Source organism: Cupressus sempervirens, chromosome 3, assembly GCF_028749045.1.
Source record: "Cupressus sempervirens isolate cs-2001-9-10 chromosome 3, ASM2874904v1, whole genome shotgun sequence".
Lineage (NCBI taxonomy): Eukaryota > Viridiplantae > Streptophyta > Pinopsida > Cupressales > Cupressaceae > Cupressus > Cupressus sempervirens.
The window spans coordinates 780272359-780290958 of record NC_143120.1 but is presented as its reverse complement, the minus strand read 5'-3'; the positions used below and the strand labels follow the sequence as shown (position 1 = coordinate 780290958).

At 33.5% G+C, this 18600-nt stretch overlaps 1 protein-coding gene across 13 annotated transcripts in view; it reads left to right on the top strand.

Annotated features, from left to right (window-relative positions):
• MIS12 (minichromosome instability 12 (mis12)-like protein) overlaps window positions 1-18362 on the top strand; it is a 161538-nt gene extending 143176 nt beyond the window's left edge. For 9 of the 13 annotated variants that reach the window (XR_016362696.1, XR_016362701.1, XR_016362695.1 and 6 more), the window contains one exon: window positions 15016-15268. The gene's annotated coding sequence lies outside the window, so the exon portion shown is untranslated. Of the gene's footprint in view, window positions 1-15015; window positions 15269-17914 lie in introns of those variants that run through there. The other 4 variants (XR_016362697.1, XR_016362700.1, XM_089821893.1 and 1 more) reach the window with 2 other exon arrangements.
• Window positions 18363-18600: the final 238 nt, after the last annotated feature.

Genomic DNA, 18600 nt, shown 5'->3' with positions numbered 1-18600 from the left:
CAATAATCATCAAAATACTATGAGTTTGATGAATGAAGGACTATGTTTAAGAGTGATGATTACCAAGACATTGAGTAATGGGAACACTTGGAAGTCGTAGGGATTTCAAATTTGCGCATAGGATGAAGCTAAAGTTGCCCAATTAGGTAATACTTTTGATTTTCATGGTTATATGTTTTGTGAATTGATCCTTGAATTTGTGAAAATCCTATGGTGTTCATAAGGATTTGGATTATCCATTACTGAATTTTGCCACATAAGGCCTTAAGCTCCGAAAAAATCTTATGATAACTTGCCTGATGGTCTTTGATCCTCCGAATTTACTAAAGAATGGTATGATCTCGTTCAATTAACTTGGCAATTACAATATTTCATGAGTTAAATATGCCCAATATTACTATGAAATTTTAGTGTACATGATCTTTCAAATAGAAGGGGCCAATTAAATGTCAAAGTTAGAAACACAAAAAGGGGTTATTTCGAGCCTAATAAAGACAAAATCTTCAAATGAATAAATTTGCCCAATTGGGTTTGAACTTTTGAAAGCATGATGTACCCAATAAAGCACAAGGCTCTAATTAAAGCATTGACCCCATGAGAACAACGAAGTTGAAAATATCAACAAGGTTGATTGAGGATAAGAAGTGACATTAAATGATGGCCACAAATTCAAATATGAACAACCACAAATTCAATATGAGGTTGTGTTGCCAATTGAAGGGCATACATTTAATCTTAATAGGGCACAAATTTAATATACATGTCAATTCCTTTAATAAAAAGCCACATATCTCATATATAGGGCCTTGTTTGCAATGAAAGGGGGCACAACTTTTATGCATATGCACACAAATTTGATCATAATGGTGTTAATTTTTAATCTTTTTGAAGTTTACATTCAATTTAACATTCATCTAGAAGAAGATTATTCTCAAAGTCCAAAAGTGCAATGATAAATGTAAGATAATCTTTTCGTTTGATCTTGACAATGAAAAATGTTCATTCCTTTTGGTGGCTGAGACAATAGAGAAATAATTTGAACATTATTCTTGGGGTATATGTAATGGTAGGTCTCATTTTTATCCTTACAATCAAGTAAATAGATGTTATGGGATTAATTATAAGCACTCAACACACATTGAAGATCTTTGAGAAAACGCTACTAACGATTATGAGATAAAGAAGATGTCGTTCTCTCGGATGTTAGTGGCATTTTTGAGAGCTAACAAGTGGTTCTAAATCTTGGGTCAAGTTAAAGATGACATGTAATGCCTTCATCTAGACTATGAACAACAAAGAAATATTATATCCTACTTGTAGATTTTATGGACGATGATGAGGTTAGTTTTGATGCAATCATGATGGTAGTCAAAACATCCATTGAAGCTTGGTTGAACAAGCATGCGTCAAAGCTACAAGCAAGAGGATTGCCTTTAACATATAATTTGATGAAAGATGGATAAGAGCCTAAGAAAGAATCAAGTGAGCAGGCATAAGAAATATTTACCAAGATGGAAAGCCAAATAGTAAGAGAGATAGTGGGAAGGCCTCACAAGCCAAATGGAAGAAAAGAAAAGAGGGCATGGGAAAGAAACCCCCTTTAGAGAAACAAAAGTTCGAGGTAGGTGGTACATCTTCAATGAAAACACACACAACTTCTATAGTAGAGAATGAGTTGCAACACCAAGCTATAGTTGATTTAGAGGCAAATAAAAGTTATCACTATGTTTTTTGGGATCCTAGTTAATAAGAAATAAACTCTCCTTAAGAAAATCAAGGGCATCACAATGAGCAAAATGAGGTTATTGACATAGAGGCAATATCAAACGATGATGAAGTTCACCTTCGGGGTGAGAAGTGAATGATCATGTCAAATTGGAGGTATATAAACAAAATCTTGAAGAAGAAAACTTGGAGGATAAGTTTGGATAAGTTATTGCAACTTCATGGTAGTTAGAAAGGCTTGAGAAAAGGCAAACAACAATTGCACAACCAATTGAGATCATAGAAGTAATTGTGAAGAGAAATGACAATAAAACACATAAGATACCAACCCAAAGGTTGTACAATCATAAGGATAACTTAGGTACCCATATTGCCCCACTTACAAAATCAAAATTTTGGAAGGCTAGAGGAGAGATGCTTCCACGAGACTTGACATCAAAGAACTTGGGTTGAGACATGTCACATAGAGTCAAGAGGTAGAAGAATCACATGTATATTTCAAGCTTCAGAGGAAAGGACCAATATGGAAGTTGGAAAGAAAAAGAGCTACAAAGAGAAGAACAAATGGTTAAAGTCATATTTTAGAGTATTGATGAATTCATTTTAGTAGGCCAATTAAACATTTGTTCCTCTTAGCACATTTTCTAGTGGATTGATGGATGCATTAGAAGGGATAGGGCGGACATGGCAAGAGCCAAAGAAATGAGTGCAATCAATATTTAAGGAAGAAAACAATTTCATGGTGAAGTTTGGCAAGACTTATGATAGAATGCTTTTTCTTCACGAATATGTACAAGCCATATTGAAGGAATTTGAAGATTCTCTTCCATTTCTTAAAATGACTCTTTCACTATTGCAAATTATCATGAAAGTGCCCTAACATATATTGGTAAAGAAGTAAGTGTTGAAGAAGTGACAAAATGTTGATTTTCTAGCACGATATCAAGCATTAGTTCATAGGGGCAATGTGCCCAAACAAGTTGATTCAATTGTTTGGCTATGAAGGATTCTTTTTTGGAGGTCAAGAATGATATGCTTGATTATGTGAGAAATATGTTTCACTTGAAGATGGAAGACATCAAAGGATAGGTATTGAACAATTGCATGACAATGTGAAGGGCACTTTCTTCATGAAGGTCAGCCCATTGATGTTTGAGCATTTGAAAACAACTTCAATTTTTGAAAATTTCATGGCTATTTGTAATGCAGTTGACTCGAAGAAGACAAGTGGCACTTGTATAAGGGATTTTGAATATCATTAGTATAAGCTCAGATTGGTGCCAAGTGTCCCCATGGAGGAGTTCAATGAGATAATGTCCATGTTCGTTGAATATGCAAGGAAAGAAAAGGATAAAGGGAGCACATTCCTATATGATGAATTGGTGTTGGCCCATGTGACTACAATTTTTTTACTTGGTTAATGAGTAGGTGCTTCATTTTGATTGGCCCATTTAGCACCAACTTGTAAAGGGTTTCTATGAAACCTCTCTCTCTTATGGCCTCCTAATAGTAAAATAATTTTTCTATCGACCTATTAGTTAGGTCCTTTTCTACAAGCTTCTATCTAACTTATCTTCTTTGGCTTATTTTTTGTTGTGCTTCATCTAGTGGTTATACTTAACCTATATCTTGTTGGCCCATAAAAAGCATTTTAATTTTGATTGGCCTCCCATGGTGGTGCTCTTTTGTAATTGGGTAGGTACTCAATACATACAACCAAGGGATGTATAAACCCTAATTAGGCCTCTAGTGGATTAACTTGGGGTATTGATTTAGATTTAAACTTGAGCTAGTCATTGTAATAGGGCTCCCTATATGAAGGTTTGCTCTCATTATTTGTAAAGGATATTATTAGAGAATTGTTGCACATATACAAGCAAATTTGGTCTATATTCATTGTTATCTTGAAAATGGTGAATACTTGTAGTATTTTGGAGTATTGTAGTGAAATCTATATTCCTTATTTGATATTAGATACTCATAATTTGTTTTGAGTAGTTTAGTTGGGTAAAAGCAATTGTAAAGGCATCTTTGTTTTGCTTGATCATAGACCAAATTACTAGTTACTTATTGATTGTAAGGCTTCACTGGTATGGTCGAATGCCATTATTACGAATTTAACTTTGGTTCTTACTTGCACATGTATATGCATTGGTGCGCAACATTCAAGTCTTTAAAACATTTAGAGATATCTGTTCTTCTTCTTGAAACAACCCATTCACAATTGAGTCCATCCCTAACAATATTTCATATTGAAATAAAGGGTTCACTAACCAAATCACCTTGTCCTCCAATTTCAATCCACATGCCAAAACCATAGAAGCAATATTGATATTCAAATTTATCCGCCAATGGTCTTTGAATTTGATCCCTAGATCTTCTAACACAACATTCACCATGCTCTACTATTTGATCTTTAAAAGACCTTTCATTTGTTGCTTTGAGACAAGGCCCGAGAGGGAGTTTGGTTGCAATTTAGTCTCTTGTGTGAAATTAGCTTACATTGCACTTCAATTGATATCTCATGCCAAATGTTGAAGAGCCTTGCTATATAAAGAGAGTCATGTCTTACTCATTGAAACAACATTTGCTACATGTAAGTTCACTTGTAATTGCCATTCACTGAAAAGACATTTGAAGCAAGCAAAAATTCTCACATTAAATCCACATGCCATTGAATTACCTTTTTGAAAGATTTGTGATGATTATCTAGTAACTTGTTAAAAACAAAATGCCTCCTATCTTTTCAACCACATGGTCATTCCATTGGTTTGATTACCTTACCACATCATTGTAAAGGGTTCCATGATGACCTATCTGCCACACTCTCGTAATCACCCCTCCACCTCGTTGACTAATACTTTTTGACTTTATATATTTATTTACAAATCAGAAATAATATGACCATTATTAATAAAATCTTGAAATTTGAACTCATCTTCCGATTCACATGAGAAAGTCCAATTGTTATAGTAATCGTATAACCTTAGCCACTACTGTCTGCAAGTGCGAAGCAAATATGGGATCCTTTTGAATGGTATCAATCATAATCATCGAGTCAACTTCCAGATAAATGTTGAAAAATCCCAATGCTTTACAAAATCTCAAAGCCGCTAAAGGTACCATCCCCTCAGCTAGATTGCTAGTGATGCGGGCAAATCTAACAACCCCAAATGCTAGTGTGTCACCATTGCAATCCTTTATGACGAAACTTTCTCGTCTTACCACCATCTTTCATCATTGCTCCATCAAAATTTAATTTCACCCCGCTTGGGGAAGAGTTAAGCCATTTAACATTTTCCCTATCCAACTTCTTTCACCCACTTGCCATCTGGCTGCAAACTCTATATATTAAACTTGGGCAAGCTGATTGCCACATCTTATTTTTGTTTGAGAAGACCACATTTTGGGGAGTGTTTTGTGTAGTTGCATTCACTGTTTCTTCAATAACATTACCAATTCTTAATCGAATTCTATCCAAGGATTCCTTCTTGTCCTTAAAAATGAGCTTGTTGGACTCCTTCCTGATCTCCTAATTGATGATTGAAGGGAAAATTGGCTAGATGCTAGAGAAAAATGAGAGGGGTACATCTGGCAAAGTGATTCTTTATAGATCTTGGTAATTCACCATGCCAACCAAGCTTCTTTTGAACCCTTGCCACACAACCAAAGCAATCTAATAGTTGAGTAATAAGTGGCAAACATCTTGTCATTCATCCTTGTACGTACAACATCTAGAGGGACCGTGAACCCCTAATATCTAGTGCTTGTCATTTGCTAGGACTATATTTTTGGTGGCCAACCATGCAAATGAAGTGACCTTTGGAAGAATTTTTTTTTCCTGAAAATAACTTGACAGGCCAACCATCATCAACAACTTCATTTTTAAGAATATGAAATCCAATATTTTCTGAATATACACCACTCTTTGTTGGTCACCAAACTAGTTTATCATCTTTGTCATTTAAAGTATCTTCTTGTTGGCAAAGGCTTATTGCATTGCTTTGTTTTGATGTTCATTTAGAGGAACACGTTCTAAAGTTTTCCACCTCCACTTTATAGCATAGGGGTATATACTTTTTCCAAATAGTCTGCCACCTTCAATCCCATTATTGTTCCAAATAAGTTATGATCTCTCTTAACTTTTGATCCTTGTCAATAGTCAGATACCCATCCCAAGAATCCAACAAAAAGTTTGCCAAGTTCCCATCCCGAATCTGCCAAGTTAAGTCATTGGTGATTAAGGATCTGCAATCCAATATGAAATTCCATACGTCCGAGCCCCTTGGTGGGGGCGGGGGTCTCAAATGGTTAATATTTGGTTGTCCACGAGAGGATCAATACATCTTGCATGAAGTTGTACCCACAACAAACTTGGATTGTTATAAATCATCTATACTAACATTTCCCCCAAGGCCTCATTCATTAAACTCCAATTTCTTGAGCTTGCTCTCCCTTGTTTAGATTTGCAGATTTTATTACAGCCCAGTAATGGCCGCCTCTCCTCATGACAACTCATAGAGAAACTGAAATGGTTGAGATCATTGATTTGAGTAACGTATTTCTCTTTGTTGAGGTGAGACATTTGCTTTTCCATCGTTCCATCCTTTTAAAACAACTATCCACCAATCTCTACAATAAATTCGCTTTGGATTTCCCTTCAAATAACGGGTAACCTAGATACTTGTTGGGTAGAGCACCAACTCTCATGTGCAAAATATGACTAATGTCTCTTTGTATGTTGAGTGGTGTTAAAGAAATAAACTTCCGATTTTTTTCAGTTAATGGGTTGCCTTAGGGCTTGACTATATTTGTCCAACAATTGTCTAATAGATCTTGCTTCACTCAAGAGTTGCTTCTCCAACACGATATGTGTCATCAAGAAATTGTAGATGTGTGAGGTAATCCTCACAATCCACAATGCGAATACCTTTCCATTTTCCCTCAACTTTCTCCTTATAAATGAATCTCCCAAGTGCCTCAACCATTATAGTGAACAAGAATGCGAATAAATGATTCCCTTGCCACAAATCTTTAATAGATTTAAAAAAAGCTTATAGACTACCATTCACCGAAATCGAAAATTTCAGAGAGAAAATACAGCTATTGATGCACTTAATCTATTCCTTATAAAACTCGAATCTTTCCAAAACCTTTTCTAGAAATTCCCTATTCACCACATCCCATGCCTTCCTGCTATCCAACTTTATCATAATTTAATATAATCTTAGCCAATTTAATTGTGTGCATAGCATCAAGGGCCACAATAACACCCTCACAAATGGACCTATTAGAAGAGAAGCCACTTTTTTCTTTTGAGATGATGAGGGGTAGAATAACTTTCAACCTATTATCCATCACTTTTGCAATGATCTTATATATTGTATTACACAATGAATTAGGTTTGTAATGCTCAAAAGATATCCTTTTTTCCTTCTTAGGGATAAGGGCTATTAAGGTGTTATATAAATCTTCATACATGAAGAAACCTACCTTGGATTCTTCAAAGACCTCCCAAATATCCTTGGCTGCAATCTCCCAGAAGTGTTGGAAAACCATCAAGCCTTGCCCCCCCCCCCAGTGCTAAGCAAAGCATTTTTAACTTCCTCCATCTTGATAGTGGTATAAAGCACGCCACTATGATCTACTTTAACTACTTTAGGGATTACATCCAAAATATCATTGTTCATACCATGAAAAGAGGGGTTTGATTTAAAGATATTGTGGAATTACCTTATTGCTTCAAGATTGATATCTTTTTGGGACGTCAAGGAAACTCTTGTGGAAGCGTTGATAGAAAAAAATTTGTTCCAAAAGCATTTAGCTTTAACCAAATTATGGAAGAACATAATGTTGCAATCCCTAGCAACCAATCAAGTATCTCTAGACTTTTGTCACCAATTAATTTCTTGTTTAGACAAAATCATGATTTAAAAAAAAGAAGTTTTTTCCTTATAATGTTCAAGTTTCCTCATACCATGCTCAGTGACCTTGGAATGTAGATTACCCAACTCATTGTCAAGTTTGCACTTTTCAGGAAAAATATCCTTATAAGTCTCCTTGATCCATATTTTTTGTAATGTCCCATTTTTTTTGGAGGAGTTAATTATAAAGTTATCAATTAAAAAAGAATAAATAGGCATATTGAGGGCTCATTGCCTATCATCGAGATTTATTGTTGATTTTTTCTTATGTGCGTTGTGGAGCCTAGGGTTTCTGCAAGTAGTCACAATTGGCCATTGAGAACGAAAACTCTCAATTGGTACGCAATTTTGAGGGTGTGAAAGATCACCTGAATTAGTGCAGCTGTGGGAAGGATATTTCAGTCCTTTCACTTGTGCTTAATTGCTGGTGTGGAGTTTTAGTTGGAGTTGCACTTTCATCATATCTTCTTCAGCATTCAATCTCCACCATTTGATCAATCCAAGTTCTTCATTTCAATCTGTAGTTGCAACAAGTTCTCAATTGTATACAGCCAGTTAGTGTTTCTCTGTAATGTGCCATGTCATAATGTTTTAGTGCTGAAAATTGCCATATCATTTGTAAAAATATTTGGTTTTCATTGAATGAATACATTGGCACTATTATTTCTTTTATTCAGCAATATACTTTCAGCAGTGTATTAAATTTTTGGTTTTATTTAGTGGCCTATTGGAAAGGGTCATTACAGTGGTATCAGAGCGGTTTCTTGCCAGCCTGATAGGATTACCCAGCCACCATTTAATTTAGTTTACAAAAGAACCAACATAACTGAGAATATGGCTGAGAGACATTCTCAAAGCCCATCCAGAAGTGTGCGAGATGATGAGACTTTATAGCTACACGAGAGGCTTCTATAGTCAATAGAGGCAAGTACACAGGCAATGATGGTTATGATGCAACATTTGATTGGCGAAAATAGGAGAAATAATCATAATAATGACTAGGATGACAGGAGCATAGCAGGATCACAACATAGGACGCAGTCTGGAACAACTGACAGACCCACACGTGCTACATTCAGAGAAGAAACTCCAGCACACACACCTGATGCTATGGTAACATATATTGTAGATGAACTCCGACAAGCAAGGAATGAGTGGGATTCATTACCAAAATATGTACAGGATGGATGGACACTACTGCCATGTACACCTTTAAAGGATGATTCCAAAATCCTGATAGGTGAAATTTGAATGTCTTTGTAAAACGCAATGGGCTAATTTTCATCATAATTTCCCTTCTTATTACCCCAATGATATTTTATTTCCACTATGTCAATCAAACTTACTCCTTCTACAAAGGCTAGAGCCACCGTGCTGATTGGATCAACTTTTCCAAAACTTGATCATGTCTATTCAAGAAGCAACCAACATGAGCCGGTGTATTTGTCTGATTATTAGCTATGGATGCCCATTGTTGGGGAATCTCCACAGAAATTTTCTCTCTATCTTTGTTACTCTTTTCTTTCGGCTCCTAGGACTAAATATGATGTGTGCCCTGCAAGCATCCTTGTTGGTCATAAGAATAGAATAAACTATCAATTTTAGTCTTCTAAGTTCTATTCTCTTGCAGATCAAGGAGTCCATGTCCTGACACTAAGTCCTTCGCCAAGGAAGAGAAGCTCTAGGGAAGAATCCACCATCTTTTCATTAGTTCCTCTATTAGGTTTAGCACAAAATCACCTACAACTTCACTTATCTAAACCTTTACCTTTGTTGTTTTCCCCTTCGAAGGATTGATCCTGATTTGCATCATTTTGGTGGTCCACAACTATTATTTTTAGTTGTATTCCTTCTTGAGATCTAATTTCTATGACATTTGGGATTGGTTGCACCTCTTGGTATTCAACCAACATCCTAGAGTAAGTCGTAAGATCCTTTTTATTTACCTTTTCTTCAAACTTTCAAAGTTACCCACTTTTTCCACATTGAGCTTCATAGTAACCAGTTCAAGGTATTCATAAGGTATATTAGGAAATTTGAGCCAAACTTGGACAACATCAATCTTAACTCTTTGGGTGTCAAAGTTAGGACACCAATCTACAACCACAAGACCTCATCTATGAAGAGAGGACGATTATCCAAAACCCAAGTTTTAGTAGATAGAGCTGAGCAGATAATAAAAAATGAAACAATCTGAGACTGATATAACTTGACATCCCTAGCTTAGGGTTTTGATACACAAATCCTTTATATTAGCCTATACCGATCAAAAGTCCTCCCATTTCACAAAAAAAGGCATGTTCATTCATAAAACTAATATTCTAACTCCATTTATTGTTTTCCACCAAGACTATGCTAACAAGTGAATGATCAAAACTAGAATTTACGGGAGGACTTGAAGTCGTATCTTGTACATTATTCTTGTGACGCCAAAACTTTTACTCAATGTTACTAAAGTTAGACCTTGCCCCATACAATAGATTGTTGAAGCCATTTATGCGTGTGCATCTCTTTTCCTCGGTTTGGTTGCTGTAAGGTTTGGACCTCAAAACTAGATCTATAGCTGGCTTGATGCTAGATTCTTGTTGACCCATGATGCTCTTTCGTGAAACCTTTCAATAATCGGGCATTGAGAGGCCATAATCTCCTATAATGCCTTGAATACAGAAATTTATTGTGTTGCTTAAACCTTCAGCTCTGCTCTCTACTCGCCATTCTCTGTCAACCGTCCAACCCCACCTACTTTTTATTAATAACATATCACATCTTTCCTATTGAGTTAATTACACCTTTTGAAGGAACCTTGGAGTAATCTTGATGATATTTTCTCATAATCTTTAGTGTAGATGATGTCTTTTTTTTAAGAGATTGTTGGAGATTTGTTAATTTGCATGGAATATTAATATATCAACGTTAAGGGTGTAATGACTATCATGCATTAGCAAAAAATGTTCTAGAATTGATTTTTAATAAGGGTTAATTTGGGCAGGGTTACTATTTTATGCAAGTCTTTCTTTTTCAACATAATAACATCTCAGGAGGTTTATTTTGGATATATAAGGATGAAGGGAAAGTTTCATAGCAAGATCAAGTTTGGTTATCAAGATATTGAATTTTTTGATTTTGGTTGGGTGGTATGAAAAACTTTGAACTTGATTGTAAGGACTTAAAAGCTTTGAAAGGGGGTCAAAATTTGTTGTGTAGTGTTGTGAGAGGTTTTTGTAAAGTGGTTATAAAAGAAACTTGAAAACATGATTCAAATGCTATAGCCTTAGAAAGTTTTGCTACTTTAGGAGAAAAAATAAAATCCCTTTAACTCCTTAAAATGCTTTGTTCGATGTAAGATTTGAATAACTAATTGCTTGCAAGTTGTCATGTTGAATTTCTCCAACACAGAGCTAACATGTATCTTCTGGCTCATCCAAAGGTTTTTGGTAGCTCTATCATTCTAAAGAATATATCTAGTTGCACCCAGATCTTTCATTTCAAACTGTGTTGCTATCTGAGACTTCAAATCTAAAATCATTCTTTTAGCATTCCCAATAAACAATGTATGATTTACATATAGGACTATGATAAGAATGTGACCATTTTCATATTTGTAGTATGCACAATAGTTAGATTTTGGTCTTAGAAATCCGAAGGACAACTCATATCTTGATGTCAAAGGAACAATAACTAAACCAAAGGAACATTCAACATTTTGGATTATATTCATTCAAGATATAGATATTGAAGGAATGTTAATTGAACCAAACACATCTGAATGAATATAATCTAAAACCCTAGAAGACTTATCAGAACTGGAGTAAAACAAAACATGATGATGTTAATTGTAAATACAATGTTCACAGAAGTCAAACTTCACATTATAATCATCAAGGCCTTTAACAAGGCTCTTATCTATCGGGTCTCTAAGACCCTTCTCACCAATGTGACCAAGTTCTTAGTGCCATAACATTGTCTTCTCAACAAGGAGCTTAATCTCCAAAGTATTTGCACCCTTAGGTACCTAGAAATCACAACCATCAGATGTAGAGATAATAGTCATCTTCTTTTCTTGATCTCTTGGTGAGGATGAAGAATCCAAGGCTCTTTTCTTGGACTTCACAGAAGAACTATTGCACTAAATCATTCATGCATCTAGCTTGCACAAGGTGCCAATCATAACACCCTTAGCAAGCACCATAGAGCCTCTTGTTATCTTGCATACAAGACTCGAGAACTAATAGACACACCCAAATCACCAAGCTTGCTAAATGAAGGTAGGTTTTGTTCCAAACTAGGGATATGCAACACACCATTTATTCCCTTCACTCTACCATCAAGGAATCTACTCTTGATTCTATCGTGATCGCTAATATTCAGGTGAGAGTTATCACCGAGATAAGCCTTTCCGCCATCAAACTCTTCAGACTTCGGAAATCAATATCTATGAGATGTCATGCGAAAGGAAGCCCCTAAATGTATCATCCACACATTCTTTTGATGCATGTGTTGCCAAAGTTGCGGCAAAAACAACTACACCTTGAGAGAATTTTTCCTAGTTGAAAAAAAAATCCCTTTTACCTTTCTTTTTGCTCTCCTCGCACTCTTTTTGGAGATGACTAGGTTTGTCACAGTTTCAACACTTTTCCTTGGACTTTTTACCAGGGGATTTTGATCTTTCAGAAGATTTGAATTTACCTTTCTTGTCCTTTTCCTTGCATTTTTCTATTTTTCTAATACGAGCCACTAGGGTGTCATTCCTCATTCTAGAAGATTTTCTTATCTCTTCAAATAACAACTAACCAACCACATCTTGAAATTTGAAACATGTTTGTTTTGCTTCCAATAACTATAACAAGATGATCCCATGAGTTCGACAAAGAACATAACAAATGCATGCATTTATGTTGATCATCAATCTTATCACCAACAAAGTTCAATTAACTATTATATTAAATGCATTCAAGTGATCAACAACAAAACCTCCTTTGTCTATTCTTGAAGAATACAAATTCTTTGTCAGGAATAATTTATTTACCAAGGATTTCCCTTGATAAATATCACCAAGCTTTTTCCAAGGATTAGCTGCACTCTTCTCTTAATGGACATTGAGGAGCCTTGAATTACAGAAATAAAATCTTATTGAGCCCTTGGTTTTTCAATTCATTTTATCCCAATCATCCTACGATGTAGTTTAGGGTTTTGGTGAAGAAACCTCAACACAAATCTTTATCTACAAGCATGTCCTCCATTTTGAGTTTTCATTACTTAAAATTGCTACCATTAAAATTATCCCTCTACTGCTTGATGTGCTGGCCATATCTGACCTACAATAATTTTATGAAAATTTCTCGCCAAAACTCCCATTGAAACTAGATCATCACAAAAAAAAAACCCGTCAAATCAGTAACAATGTCAAAGTTGGCCAGGCTCTAATACCAGTTGTAAGGAAATCAAATCGTGGAAATGCTTCCAAATGTTAACTCTTATGAGAGAGAGAGTACTGAAAAATGTCTTCAAACCCTTAAGTTGTTGCAAACTAGATGAATACATTATGAAATTAGATTTAAGCAAGTAAACTCATAACAATAGATATACACGAGAAGATCCTTTTGGGAGAAAACCCACGACTCCTAAGCCATATCCAATTGTAGTATACAAATAAATAGTTATAGTACAATATCTAGAGTCGATGCTCTCCAAGAGGTAATCGGGTTCGAAATCGAGCCTAACACGGCTCTTCAAAACACTTCTTTCTCTGTCTCACACCAAGCTCTTTCACAACAGTTTGCATTTATAGAGTTTTCATGGAAAATGAAGCAGTTGCTAAAGCACTTGGATTCAACACATTTACAACTAATTTTAGAAGCTTTCTTTGTACACAACTTTTTCATTAAAACAAAGAAAAGAGAATAAATCAAAGTAAAGGTTTTTTTTTTTTGCTTCAAGTCTTCTTTATGGAAGATTTTTTCTCATTTAACATCTTTCAAACAAAAAGGTATATTGAATCATCTTATCCTAATAATAATTATTTAAATTTGATTTAATATATTTTAAATTTAGTTATTTGAAGTTTGGAAGAAAAATATTGACAAGGATACACCATGTCAACCGACATGAAAAAAATAAATAATTTTTTATATATTCTTTGAAAAAAAGATAGGCCGAATACCTATTGGGATTATATTTTCTCTTAGTTACCCTTGCTTGCCACTTTGCCCTCTGGATTGTGTATTGGTTCAAACTAGTACGTGGTTTGCGTCGAATACCACACCAATAGGTGCAAGGTTTGATTTTTGGGGACATGGTTTGAACCAACACTAACCCAGATCAAAACCAAGCGGAATTGTCACCTAGATTGAATTTCGAGCGAACCTGAGCAAAATTTGCCCAACAAACAACATTTAAGTTATTTATGTGGAGATATTTTTATAATTTTTTGAGTTCTACAACCCTAAGATGTGAATGTAACTTATGTTAGCTTCTAACACTCATTTGTGGTGTGCAAACAAGTTATTTTGTCATGGTATGATTAGGATTCATGATGCTATGATTACAAGTTTAAATTTTATTGTGCTTTTGTTGTTTAAATAATTTTGTTTTATGATACTATGACATTCTCATTTTAACTTATGCTTCTAGGCTATATATATATCTGTGTGTGTGTGCAAATATGTTATTTTGTCATGGCATGATTAGGATTCATGATGCTATGATTACAAGTTTAAAATTTATTGTGCTTTTGTTGTTTAAATAATTTGGTTTTATGATACTGTGACATTCTAATTTTAATTTATGCTTCTAGGTTGTGTGTGTGTGTGTACCAACGAATCTAAAACCCTTTCTAAAAATTTGTCATACCAACAAATCAGTTTTTTGAACCCATATTTTCAATTAGACTTTAACCAATGACTAAATATTTTCTTAAAATTTCATTTTAAGCACATAACTTAGGGCAAGTACCAAGTTTTTATGAATCATTTTTTTGTCATATTACTAATTGAGGTATATAAGTTTGTCGAAAATAGATTAATCTTTGGAGCAATTACTAGCTTATTTGGATAAATCTTAAAAATTATATAATTATTAAGAAATTAGTTATTTTTAGATTTTGTCTGTAGTCTTGAATTATTTTTCTTTGGTTAGGTTGTTTTATCTATGTAGGAAAAATAGTTACATATGAGTGAGATGTTCAATAACTATTGGGTTTATAATTGTTGAGCTTCAAATTTTGAATGAGGATTAATATGTTAGGGCTTGGAAAAATAGTTACAAATGAATGAGATGTTCAATAACTATTGGGTTTATAATTGTTGAGCTTCAAATTTTGAATGAAGATTAATATGTGAGGGTTTGGTTTCAATGTTTTATTTGCCAGGGATCATTGGTGTGATCACAAGGCTTGCAATTCTAACAACAATGAGGATATTAATATCACCCTTCTAAAATGAGCATCACTTAATATTATGTTTTAATATTGTGGTCTTTGAACATCTTTCATGGTTTACAGGATCGACTTAGATGTATGTATATGTCCTACTAATTAATGGTTCAATGAATGTATTTGGAAATAATTAATTGGTTAATCTTTAATTTTATATAATTTAAAATATTCATATTGGTTTATAGAATGAGCTTAGATGTATGTATATATCCTTCTACTTACTAATGGTTCAATGAATGAATGTATTTGAAAATAATTAATTGGTTAATCTTTAATTTTATATCATTTAAAATATTCAAATTCATCGATTTATGAAATTGGGGCCAATATGTTTGTTTAAAAAGTATTTATGCTTTGTTGATTGGATTTGATTTTTGAGCTTGACATATAACCTTTTCTATTGACAAAGCCAACCAATGTAATAAAAGTTTGAGATTGAATTTAAACTTTCTAAAAACGTACAATCAAGTATTTTGAAATAGGCATTAATGAATTTTTACATTAAGGTCTATTTATAAAGTTTATACTTTTTATTTAAAAATATTTGATTTTAATGATTTTTTAAATTTATTTTTTGCTTTGAAATTCAGGTTTGGAAAATATTTAATGTGTAAATTATTATAAAAAATAAAGGTTTACATCTTTTTTGTATCTATAAAATTGTATTAAAATTAATGTTTTTAATTTACAAAATTTAAGTAGTCAATATTCTTCAAAATTTTAGTTTTGTTAAATAGTTTTTAAGAAAGTTTTTTTTTTTTGAAATTGAAATATTGTAAGTATTTCTATAGAAACATTGTAAAATTTATGTGAACTAAGTGTTACAAGCTCACTATTGTTTGCAGTTGATGAATGGATTCAATTATCTTTTAAACATTATTTTGAAGTGATGAAATTACAATTCACATATAATTTTTATTTCATAATATATTTTTCTTAAATTAAGGAATTTTGAGTTTTTCACCAACAAAGTGTTTCTACCATGACATTAAAAATTAAAGGCTATTATACAATGCCTTTATATGAACTTGTGTGTGTTACAAATCTTGACTTAAACTTTCTTGTAACACTTTTTTTTTGAAAATTTTAAATATACGAAAAATATTTCATATTTTATTTAGAAATTGATACTAGAGAAGCAAACATTAGATAGGATGATGGGCTTAACAACATTAAATTTAATGCATATGGTTTAATACATGCTTTGAATAGTTTCTATTTGAATAGTTTCTATTGATTCTAACTTTATTTTTTAAATCTATAATTAATATAAAAAATTATTTGTAGTTAAATACTTACTATTTATATGAAGAATTGATTTTATTTTTTTTACTATTTAAATTAGTTTGAATCTTGTTGGTCATCTTACCAATGAAGTGTTTCTACCATGACACTAAACATTTGAAGAGTACTACTAAATGTTTTTATGTGAACTTGTTTGTTAATGGATATGATTTAATGATTGTTATGATTGTTGTACATTGATTTTAACTATCTTCTTGTAATAAATATCTTATTAATAATTAATTTTTTTCTAAACAAACACTTTTTAATTGATAAATTGTATATTTTTTAATAATATAATATGTTTCAGTCATGCATTGCAAATTTAAAGCTCAACTTCCTAGTTTGTTATGAGACTTTGCTATTGAAATTTGTACATCTACACCTATTGGTATCCTTGTGACCCCCTCTAGCAAAACTTTGATGTGCATCACAAAGTATCTCAAAATTAGAAAAAATGTGCAACCATCCATACCCATCTGCATTCCATGCAAAAATGGAGTATCAATGTTCAAACACTATGCTATTGAGGTCATCCTTGATACAAGATCTAAATTATGTAGATAAAAGAACACAACAATTTGAAAGATTATGATTGGGCATCATCCATGCTTGTGTTTGCTTGGGTTGTATTTTGTGTTTCATCAAAATTATAACCACAATTGTTCCTTCTTTGGTGTTGTGTGCTCCTCACCACGTCCTCCTTTGCCCATAGTTTGTTACTTTCATTTGGCTTTTCCTTGATCTTAAACACTTTTGTACTTCTAGGTCATTGGTCTAGTTGTCTTCTTTAACACCTTGTTCACTTGTGTTTCCAAGGACAAAATTGTTACGAGTGTGATTGTTGCACCAAAAGATCGACTTTTCAATAATTGGCATAACCACTAAGCTTATAGAATTACCAAGATGTGCTTAAATGAAATCAAGAATTGTGTGATGGACAATGTTGCATTGTCAAAAATCCACCTAGTGTTAGTTGTCATAGGCTTGTATTACTCACGAAAGAAATTTGAATGTGTATCCACATTTTGAATACCAATTGATACATGTGTGGTTGTTGCACTAGAAGATCAACTTGCCAAAGCTTAGTAACCACTAGACTTATGGAGTTAAAAAAGAGGTGGTTAAAGGATGTCATAAATCTCGCAAAAGATGGTGCTTGTTAAAAATCTGCTCCAAAATAATTGGCCATGTTGAACTTGACTTGATCATCTCGAAGTCTTCTCTTGAATGAGCTTCTTATCAACAATATGGTCCCATATTATAAGCCACTTCCTTTGGGCATTGGATTTGTCCACTTGTCTATTAACATTAGCTTGTTAATTATTTTGGATCTTTGATAGATAAAACAATTAGAAATAAATGCTTGCAGAGAATATCTTACTTGAACAATGCAAAGTATCTTTGCTTTTCTATGGCAACGATCTCAATAATATATTTGCTTATCCTTCTCCTTCAACAGCACCTATAACTCTGATGTGTTGTATTACAAAAGAAACAATGGTGATAATTGAAAGTGATGCTTATATAATATTGTTGTTGACTGCAGGTACTTGGATGCCGTGTGATTGATACTTTCCTTGTGGCAGCATATTCACATATGTATGAGGGTAAAAGGACATGACTTTGAAGAGTCATGTCTCTACGTGGCCCAAGGGCCACGCAGAGATGTGCCTCTTTGGAGGCATGTTTAGTTTAATCAATAACAAACAACTTTGTATAAGTGCCCGATAACAATAACAAGGCACGATAAGAATTGACACTTGATAATAATAATAGGGCACAATAAGAATTGCCACCCGATAACAAGGCATGATAAACATAAGTGCTCGATCATTATGAAGTCTGTTGATGATCTCAGTAATGCTGATAATCCATGAAACATTACAAGATGTAGGCATATGTATGTGCATACGTGTGTATATATATGTATGTATCTCTATGATTATGGAATCAACAGTAGTTTTAGTATATCAATTAATTCATGTTTTGCTTCTTCTGATGCTAAACATTAACACTCCCTCTTTAGCTAGGGAGAAGTAAAACATTAATTAAGTGAGAATCATCATATAATCAACACAATATGATCAGTAAATTATCTCTACTTGCACTTGAGCAACGTCTAGAGATGCTCATCATAGGTTTATTATTTACAAGATCGTCACCTTGTAAATAATTTTCTACAAATGAGTATGTCCAGGAAAGATTGTCACCTTTCATTACATATCAAATACT